At 46.4% G+C, this 7,815-nt stretch overlaps 1 pseudogene; it reads right to left on the reverse strand.

The window, feature by feature from the left end:
- Positions 1–1,393: 1,393 nt before the first annotated feature.
- LOC119960552 lies at positions 1,394–6,785 on the reverse strand (annotated as a pseudogene).
- Positions 6,786–7,815: the final 1,030 nt, after the last annotated feature.

Genomic DNA, 7,815 nt, shown 5'->3' on the forward strand with positions numbered 1-7,815 from the left:
CTCATAGATTTTATAGCAAAGCACTGAGAAACGAGTGGCAGGATCGGACAGAGTCAGCATGGATTTATGAAGGGAAAATCATGCTTGACAAATCTACTGGAATTCTTCGTGGGTGTAACTGGTAGAGTTAACGAGGGGCAGCCAGTGGATGTGATATTTGGACTTTCAGATGGCTTTTGACCAAAGTCCCGCATAAGAGATTAATGTGTAAAATTAAAGCACTTGGAATTAGGGGTAGTGAATTGATATGGATAGAAAACTGGTTGGCAGGCAGGAAACAGAGTAGGAATTAATGGTCTTTTTCAAACTGGAAGGCAGTGACTAGTGGGATACCACAGGGATCAGTGCTAGGACCTGAGATATTCACAAGATATATTTATGATTTTAAGAAAAATTTAAAGTACCCAATTCCTTTTTACCAATTGAGGAGCAATTGAGCGTGGCCAATTCACCTACCCTGCACTTCTTTGGGTTATGGGGGTGAGACCACGGAGACACTTGTATCCACACGGACAGTGACCCGGGGCAGGATTAAACACTGGTCCACAGCACAGTGAGGCAACAGTGCTAACCACTGCAACACCCTATATATTAATGATTTGGTGAGGGAGGAAAATCCAATATCTCCAAATTTGCAGATGACACCACTTTGCGTGTGTGTGGGGGGGGGGGGGGGGGGGGGTCTGTGAGGAGGATGCAGAGATCCTTCATTGTGATTTGGACAAGTTGGGTGAGTGGGCAAATGAATGGCAGATGCAGTATAATTTGTAGAAATGCGAGGTTGTCCACTTTGACAACAAAAACGAGACGGCGGGCTATTATCTGAACGGCCATAAATTAGGAGAGGGGAATGTGCAACGAGACCTGGGTGTCCTCGTATACCTGTCACTGAAGGTAAGCATGCAGCTACAGCAGGCGGTAAATAAGGCAAATGCTATGCTAGCCTTCATTGCGAGCGGATTAGAGTACAGGAGCAGGGATATCTTGCTGTTATTATACAGGGCCTTAGCGAGGCCTTACCTGGAATATTGTGAGCAGTTTTGGTCTCCTTATCTGAGGAAGGATGTTCTTGCTCTAGAGGGAGTGCAGGGAAGGTTTACCAGACTGATTGCTGGGATGGTGGGACTGACGTATGAGAGATTGAATCAGTTGGGATTGTATTCGCTGGAGTTCAGAAGAATGGGGGAATCTCATAGAAACCTATAATATTCCAACAGGACTTGACAGGGTAGATGCAGGAAAGATTTTCCTGATGGTGGGAGTGTACAGAACTAGAGGTCGCAGTCTGAGGATACGGGGTAGACCATTTAGGACAGAGATTCTCCCTCTGTGTACCTGAACAGGCGCCGGAATGTGGCGACTAGGGTTTTTCACAGTAACTTAATTTCAATGTAAGTGTACTTGTGACAATCAAGTTTATTAATTAATTAAAGATATGGAAGGGAAAGCAGAATTAGGCTATGAATGATAAGCCATTATCATAATGAATGGCAGAGCAGGCGCAAAGAGCCAAATGATCTGTTCCTGCTCCTATATTTCTATGTTTCTATGTAATCCCTTCCCACACTAAGAGCAGGTGAATGGCCTCTCCCCAGTGTGAACTTGCTGGTGTGTCTGCAGACTGGATAATTGTGTGAATCCATTCCCACAGAGGGAGCAGGTGAATGGCTTCTCCCCAGTGTGAACTCGCTGATGTCTCTGCAGGATGGATGAATCAATAAATCCCTTCCCACACTGAGAGCAGGTGAATGGCTTCTCCCCAGTGTGAATTCGTTGGTGTGTCTGCAGACTGGATAAATCACTGAATGCGTTCCCACACTGACAGCAGGTGAACAGCTTCTCCCCAGTGTGAACTCGCAGATGGTTCCTTAGGTTGGATGAAGCTCGGAATCTCTGCCCACACTGAGAGCAGGTGAATGGCTTCTCCCCAGTGTGAACTCTCTGGTGTGTCTGCAGACTGGATGACTGAGTGAATCCCTTCCCACAGTTAGAGCAGATGAACGGGCGCTCACCAGTGTGAACTCGCTGATGGATCCGCAGGTTGGGTAAATCCCGGAATCCCTTCCCACACTGAGAGCAGCTGAATGGCCTCTCCCCAGTGTGAACTCGCTGGTGTGTCTGCAGGATGGATAACTGAGTAAAACCTTTCCCACACTGAGAGCAGGTGAACGGCCTCTCCCCAGTGTGAATTCGCTGGTGTGTCTGCATGGTGGATAAATCACTGAATCCCTTCCCACACTGAGAGCAGGTGAATGGCCTCTCCCCAGTGTGAATTTGCTGATGTCTCTGCAGGGTGAATGAATCAATGAATCCCTTCCCACACAGAGCAGGTGAACGGCCTCTCCGTAGTGTGAACTCGCTGATGTCTCCTCAGGGTAGATGAATCAATGAATCCCTTCCCACATTGAGAGCAGGTGAATGGCTTCTCCCCAGTGTGAACTCGCTGGTGTTTCCGCAGGGAGGATGAATCAATAAATCCCTTCCCACACTGAGAACAGGTGAATGGTCTCTCCCTAGTGTGAACTCGCTGGTGAGACTGCAGGTTGGATAAAGTATGGAATCCCTTCCCACATTGAGAGCAGGTGAATGGCTTCTCCCCAGTGTGAAGTCGCTGATGTCTCCGCAGGTTGGATAGAGCACGGAATCTCTGCCCACACTGAGAGCAGGTGAATGGCTTCTCCCCAGTGTGAACTCGCTGGTGTGACTGCAGGCTGGATAAATCAATTAATCCCTTCCCACACTGAGAGCAGGTGAATGGTTTCTCCCCAGTGTGAACTCGCTGGTGTGCCTGCAGGTGCGATAACCGAGTGAACCCCTGCCCACACTGAGAGCAGGTGAACGGCCTCTCCCCAGTGTGACTGCGTCGATGAGTCTCCAGCTCAGATGGGAATCTGTATTCCTTCCCACAGTCCCCACATTTCCACGGTTTCTCCATGCTTTGGGTCTCCTCATGTCTCTCCAGATTGGACAATCAGCGGAAGCCTTGTCTACACACAGAACATGTGCAATTTCTCTCCTCACTGTGAATGGTGTGACGTTTTCTCAGACTGTGTCACAGTTGAAGCTCTTTTCACAGTCAGATCACTGGAACACTCTCACTCGGGTGTGTGTTGTGTGGATCTCGGTGCTTTTCCCGTCACACTCACGTTTAAAACCTTTTGAAGCCGACAGATCGGACAAACATTTCTCCTACTCGCCGATGATATTCAGATCAAAAGGAATCGTTTGAGTTTGACGTGATGTTTGAGACGTCTGTCTGCAATTCCTCCTCTTCCAATATCCTTTAAAAACAATTTATAAAAGTTATCATTGTTGGCACAGGATAGAAATTCGGGGAAGACAATTCTAGTTTCTATGGAACATTATTTCCTCTCTTGTGTTCGAGCTTCTGAGTTAGAACACAGTGAAGAAGGAGGCCATTCGGCCCATCGAGTCTGCACCAACCCATTTAAGCCCTCACTTCCATCTTATCCCCACAACTCAAGAACGCCTCCTAACCTTTTTGGTCATTCAGGGCAATTTATCATCGCCAATCCACTTCACCTGCACGTCTTTGGACTGTGGGAGGAAACCGGAGGAAACCCACACAGACACGGGGAGAACGTGCAGACTCCGCACAGACAGTGACCCAGTGGGGAATCAAACCTGGGACCCTAGCGCTGTGAATCCACAGTGCTACCCACTTGTGTTACCGTGCTGCCCGTTGCTGTAGAATAAAGGAGGCAAGAGCTATGTTTCTCCACAAACACCTTTGTTTCTTTGATCCAACTTCACACACAAATCTCAATGAACAAATAGTGTCTCCTGTAACCCCTTTATGTCTCAGTGAGTTCATTTGGATAATTGACATCAAATTAGTGTTTAATTGGAAAGTCCATTCCTAACATCTTGTTCTTCAAAGTCTGTAAATCTCCATCCCACACAATCTCCCTCCATTCTCACTCTGCTGTATCTACTGTTCACTCTCCCAATTCTCCTGAAGGTGCTGATTCCTTTAAATTCACAAAAGTCATCAGTTAGTACAGGATAGAAATTCACAGGAACGTCATTGCAATGTAAGCCTACCTGTGACAATCAAGATCGTTATTATTAAAATTCAGGACAATTCTACTTCTTATGGAACATAATTTTCTCTCGTTCTCCAAAAGCTGTAAATCTCCACAACCCCCCCCCTCCATTCTAACTCTGGTGTATCTAATATTCACTCTCCCAATTCTCCTGAAGGTGCTGATTCATGTTGATTGACAGATCCAAGCTCAGCTCACTGCTTCCTGACCAGGACACAGAGATTAGAATAGGAGCAAGAGTAGGCCATTCGGCCCAGAGTCTGCTCAACCATTCAATGAGATCCTTGGCCGATCTACCTCAGCACTATTTTCCCACACGATCCCCATATCCCTCGATATCTTCAATATCTAGAAACCTGTCAATATTTGTCTTGAACATACCTGATGACTGAGGCTCCACATTCCTCTGGGGTAGAGAATTCAAAAGCTTCACCACATCCTCGAGGGAAGAAATCCCCCCTCATCTCAGCTTTCACTCTATTTTCCTACCTGTTCCCTATAACCCTTAACTCCATTGTCAATAAAATATCTGTCAAACCTGTGCTTCAATATATTCAATGTGCCCCCAGATACAACTGGTCTCTGTGGAAGAGAATTCCAAAGATTAACAACCCTCTGAGGGAAGAGATGACTGGAAATCTATAATGTAGCTACAGTCTTGTATTTCAAGGCCTGAAATAATAATACGTTTACATTATTACAGAATGATAAATAATATATCTAATCTGTACCATATAACAACACGAGACATATCTCTATCCATTATCAATTTACGGTCCCCTGAAATGTCAGCCATCTCCTGGGGAACCCACCCCTTTAATTGTGAACATTAGGAAAGAGACAATCCTTTTTTAAAATAAATTTTGAGTGACCAATTATTTTTTTCCAATTAAGGTGCAATTTAGCGTGTTCCTATCCACCTACCCTGCACATCTTTGGATTGTGGATGTGAGGCACGCAGACACGGGGAGAATGTGCAAACTCCACACAGACAGTGACTCAGGGATGGGATCGAACACGGGTCCTTGGTGCCGTGAGGCAGCAGTGCTAACCACGGTGCGATCAAAGATCATTCTTTTAGTCAGACAAATAAATGTGTCAACCTGTTCAGGAGATGGGTAGGAGGGGTTGGAAACACTTTGTGGAGCCTCTAACCTACATGAAAATATTTGTTTTCCAATTAATGTGGTTCCAGTTTGGGCTAAAATAATCAATGATGACTCTGATCTGTGGGAAGGAAGGAAACCCTGGCAGGTGGGTGGGGAGGATTCACAAACACCTGCTGGAGGCCACAAACCCCGAATAAGACCTATTGATTTTATTGTCAGTCGGCAGACAGGAGCTGGAGAACTGAACCCAGGCAGAGGAGAGGGAGGGAGAAAACTGTGAATGGAGTAAAGAAATGGTGCAGATGGTGAGATGAGTTTGGATTTCAGCCCAGGGAGGAGGGAGAGTGTGGAACAGGGAAAAATATTCCAGAGAAACTAGAATTCTTGGTTCAGAATTTCTATCCTGGATTGGCAGTGATGGCTTTTGCTTATTTTTAATTTTAAATTTTTTCTTTTAGATTACCCAATTTTCTTTCTCCCAATTGAAGCGTAGTTTTAGCGAGGCCAATTCACTGACCCTGCGCATCTTTTTGGATTGTGGGAGTGAGTCCCACACAGACACAGCGATTATGTGCAAACTCCATACAGACAGTGACCCGGGGCCGGGATCGAACCCGGGTCCTCGGCTAACGACTGAGCCACCGTGACTGCCCCCAGTGATGACTTTTATAAATTTCTTTTACAGGATGTTACAAGGGGATGATTTACAGATGGAAACTCAAATCAAACTTTGCATCAAGATTGAACAGTCACTCCATTCATCAGGACCTGAATATCATTGGCCTGTGAATGTGGAAGAAGAAATGTTTGTCTGTTCTGTCTGTAGGAAAAGATTTTCTTTTGAAAAAAATAAATTTAGATTGCCCAATTTTTTTTCCAATTCAGGGGCAATGTAGCCTGGGCAATTTAGCGTGACCAATCCAGCTACCCTGAACATCTTTGGGTTGTGGAGGCGAGACCCACACAGACACGGGAAGAATGTGCAACTCCACACAATGACCTGGGGCCGGCATCGATACCAGATCCTCAGCGCCATAGGCAACACTGCTAAACACTATGTCACCGTGCTGCCCCTAGGGTTGTGCTCCTGACATGGGTCTCTGCGTGACTGAACAGAGCCGCACATGGGGTCAGATATCCATCGAGTTACTGGGATTCATGGGGCACAATTTGCTTGTTTCTACTTGTTTTTGCTTGTTGCTACTCTGATCAACAATTAGATAACAATTAAAGGGAGGTCAAGTACCCAGGGCAAAGACTAATGCAGTTTGCTGGCCAAGTTGTCTCCATTCTGAGCAATGTGAAATAAGCTTCTCCCAGTCATTGAAAATGTTGCCCCCAACAAACATGGCGCCCGCACATGCGCTCTGCTGCTCATTGTCCCGAGTAAAGATGGCGGTCGTTACCCCGAACCGATCACTGAACCCTCGCTTCCCCGCTCCGTGAAACGAGAAAACAAGGAAGTGGTTTTTCCGGGTTTGGGCTTGCACAATATGTTTAGAAAACTTTTCCACCCACCAGCCAGATCCATCGCTCCCGCGTTCCACAATATTCCTCTTACCTTTTGTGGATCCGAGATGAAAGTTTCTCTCCATCGCTATTACCTGCACTGCGCATGCTTCAGTCGAAGTCCCACCCACCCTCACTCACTCCGATTGGTTGGAGGACCAGCCGCTCCCGCTAGGTCGTCCAGACACGCCCCCTCTACCTATTGGTCCGGAGCTGCCGTCAATCACTCCCTGGGCATTGTGATGTGGAGCATGCGCAGTGCGGCTCATGTCCAGGGACAGACGCTTGTTTGTTTCATCTTCAGGCGGGAATGAGGCGGAGAAGCGGAGGCAGCGTTAGGGGCTGTGGGTGGGAGGGGAGGCTTCACACACCCAGTGGGGGCCTCAACACCTGAATAACAAACTAGCGGCACCGCCTCAACACCCAACACAACGGCAGCTGCCGCTTTCTCCCGGTGCCAGGCCCCAGTGGACAAATGTGGCTTCAGGAAGGAAATGCAGCAATGGATTTGTTCAGGAGAAATTATCTTTAACTCACTTTACTGATCCTGGAGCAGGAGGAGAGAATGGGGAGGATTTATATCCTGCTCTCACACTGATGGATTTGTTAATGCAGATAGTAGAATTTAAATTCAAGGGATAATCTGGAATTCAAAGCTGCACTCAGTATTAATGACCTTGAAACCATTGTGGTGAATATGTGGGAAGGGGAAAGTGTGGGACTGGGATTTGCAGCTTTAGGAAACGAGAGAAACAATTATTCCCCAGAAACTAGAATTATCTGTTCTGAATTTCTGACCTGTGTAAACTGGTTTTACAGGGTTGCAAGGAGTGGATCGATAAACAGGAAACTCAAATCAATCATCACATCAAGATCTGACTGTTACTCAATTGATCAGGATCTGAATATCATTGGCTTTTGAATATGGAAGGAGGAATGTTTGTTCTGTCTGTGGGAAAACATTTCAAACATCAGTGTGACTAGAAAAGCACCGAGAGGCACACACACCTGACTGAGAGTGTTCCAGTGAACTGAATGTGGAAAGAGCTTGAACCAGTTACACAGCCTGACAAACACCACACAATTCACAGCGAGGAGAAACTGCACGTATTGTGTGTGGAAGAAGCTTC

This window comes from Scyliorhinus canicula, unplaced genomic scaffold (genome assembly GCF_902713615.1).
Source record: "Scyliorhinus canicula unplaced genomic scaffold, sScyCan1.1, whole genome shotgun sequence".
Taxonomy (NCBI): Eukaryota; Metazoa; Chordata; class Chondrichthyes; order Carcharhiniformes; family Scyliorhinidae; genus Scyliorhinus; species Scyliorhinus canicula.